We start from the raw sequence: 3,229 nt of genomic DNA, 5'->3' as shown, positions 1-3,229 counted from the left end.
AAAGCAGAATTAATAAACTTGCTTTTATGGATATACAAGACACTGAACCCAATAAAATAACATCTCATTTTTTTAACCTCACATGAAATATTTCAAAAGTATCTAAATATGTGATATTAATGCATGCTAACGAATTTTATGATTGATATGTACATATATATAATGCTGCTAAGTCACTTCAGTCGTGTCTGACTCTGTGCGACCCCATAGACAGCAGCCCACCAGGCCCCGCCATCCCTGGGATTCTCCAGGCAAGAACAATGGAGTGGGTTGCCATTTCCTCCTCCAATGCATGAAAGTGAAAAGTGAAAGTGAAGTCACTCAGTCGTATCTGACTCTTAACAACCCCATGGACTGCAGCCTACCAGGCTCCTCCATCCATGGGATTTTCTAGACAAGAGTACTGGAGTGGGGTGCCATTGCCTTCTCCGACATATATGTAATACCTATCTATTATTATGCATAAATATATTTTCTAACCACATGCAACTAACTTATGAAACAGTATGTATAAATAACTAATTAACACAATCATATTATTAAAATAATGACTATTTATCAATAACAATAATGAGTATCAAGGGTGTCAGATGTAAAATCAGTACATCAAGTTAAATATTTCTATGTGTTAGCTTGAAGATAAATCAGGACATAGAATTTTAGAAAGAATATGATTTATAACAACAAAAAGTAAGATACATAGAAATATACCTTTCCAGAGAAAATTATAGAATTTATTTCAAAGACACTTAAAAGATTTCAATAAACTAGAAAGAAGTAACATTTTCATAGATAGGAATACTGAATATAATTTTAAAATGTCCATTTCTTTTAATATACAGAAACACAACAAGTTTATTTTTTATACCACCAAGGTATTTTGTGAAACTTGATAAGGTAATTCTAAAAATTAAAGGAAATAAGATGTATTGTTGTTGTTTAGTCACTCAGTCGTGTCCGACTCTTTGAGACCCCACGGACTGCAGCCCCGCAGGCTCCTCTGTCCCTGGGATTCTCCAGGCAAGAATACTGGAGAGGGTTGCCATTTCCTTCTCCAATAAGATGTATAGGAAAGGGCAAAGATTTAAGAATAATTCTGAAGCAGAACTAACAGCCTTGCTCAGTCAGGAAACATAACTTACTACAAAGCTGTAGTGATTAGGACACTGTGGTGTTGGTATCATGTTGGACAAATAAAACAAGAAAAGAGAATAAAGAGCCCAGCAATGGACCTATATATACTTGGGAACATGAAAATATTGCCAGTGTCAAACATTAGAGAAAGGGTGGATTATTTAAAAAGAAAAATGGCACTAAGCCAATTTACTATTCATACAAGAAAAAAAATAATACTAGATCACAAATTTACATTATATAAAAGCATATTACAGAGCTTCAGAACAAAAAATTTAGTTATTTTAAAGGCAGGATCTTAAACTTTATAAGAAAATGTAAGAGAATATATTCATACCTCTGGGCATCAGAGGATTTTTAAAACAAGACTCAAAAAAGATCTAAGCAAAGATTATTAAATCCAATTAACTGAAATGAAAATCTGCTCCTCAGAAAGTACTGTCAGTCAATTAAAAGGCAAACTACAAGAATATATTTGTATTCATGTAAGCAACAATTAGCATTTCAAATATATAAAAAACTCCTTTAATCAATAAAACGTTAAGTCCAACAAACCAATGGAAACATACCCAAAACAAGGAACAGAGGGTTTGCAGAAAAGAAAACATGAATTTCCGATAAATAGGATGATTATTTGTCTTTAGTGATCAAAAGTAAATCAAAAGTAAAATTCAGTATTATTTCAGAACCACCAGATTCATAAAAATTTAATTCTGACAATTCCAAGTGTTGTCAAGGGTTAGAGAATTGAGAACTCCCACACGCTGATGATAGTGCTACCATTTTTTCAAACAATTTGGTGGTATCTAGTAAATGTGAACACACCGATATTCTAACAATGTCATGGTAAAGCAGTGCTTCTAGCATTTTTCAAGTCCATAGAAGAAGATAATATTTTTTTCCTTGCAGACAGTACAAGGCTATCTGCAGCCCCAGGACTGAAGGAACCAACAACCCTTGACATCTATAACCCAATTACTAGGTGAGATTACTGCCCTAAAGAGCACCTTACAATTTGCATCTAGAGACTTGTACGTTTAGAATGGTCATGGCAGCATTTGTTGTAGTAGAAATATAAAAGCTCAACTGATGCATATATCAGTTGGTAGTAGAAGGAACAAAAAAGTTATAGTATATTTATACAACAGAATAAATGCGATACATGTCAACAAAGATGAATTTCAAGAACATAATATTGAGTAAAGAATCAAGTCACCAAAAATGTTTGCCATTTGATAATAGAAACCAAAACTAAACCATAATTTTAGGACAATGTACATTTGCATTGTTATGGGTTGAATTGCATTTCCCCAAAGTTTCTATGTCAAAGTCATAACCTCTGGTACTTCAGAATGTAACCTAATTTGGAGGGTCAGTGCAGTTGTAATCAGTTAAGATGAGTAAGGTGGGTCTCTAAACCAACATGACTAGTATCTTTACAAAAAGAGAAAATTTGGAAACAGACACACCTACAGGGGAAAGTACTGTGAACATAAAAGCAGAAATTAGGGTGATGCACCTACAATCCTAGGATGCCAAAGATTGCAGCAAACAACCAGAAGCTAGGGGAGAGCCATGAAACATATTCTTTCTCACAGCACTCAGGAATCACCTCTACGGCTCCCTGATCTCAGATTTCTAGGCTCCAGACCTGGGAGACTATAAATTTCTGTTACTTCAGCCAACTAGTTTATAATACTACATTATAGAAAAATATATGTAATATTATGTAATAACATGTAATAATATGCAATAGTATGCTCTAACATAGTATTATAAACTGGTAGGCTAAAGTAACAGAAATTTATAGTCTTACAGCTCTGGAGCCTAGAAGTCTGACCTGCCTCCTGAGAAATCTGTATTCAGGTCAAGAAGCGACAATTAGAACTGGCCGTGGAACAACAGACTGGTCTCAAATTGGGAAAGGAGTACGTCAGGGCTGTATATTGTCACCCTGCTTATTTAACTTATATGCAGAGTACATCATGCAAAACACCGGGCTGGATGAAGCACAAGCTGGAATCAAGATTGCCTGGAGAAATATCGATAACCTCAGATATGCAGATGACACCACCCTTACGGAAGAAAACAAAGA

The sequence above is a fragment of the Bos grunniens genome, chromosome 2, assembly GCF_055505025.1.
Source record: "Bos grunniens cultivar Pamir isolate PY7600 chromosome 2, Bosgru_T2T1.0, whole genome shotgun sequence".
NCBI classification, from domain to species: domain Eukaryota; kingdom Metazoa; phylum Chordata; class Mammalia; order Artiodactyla; family Bovidae; genus Bos; species Bos grunniens.
This window is presented reverse-complemented; position numbering follows the sequence as displayed.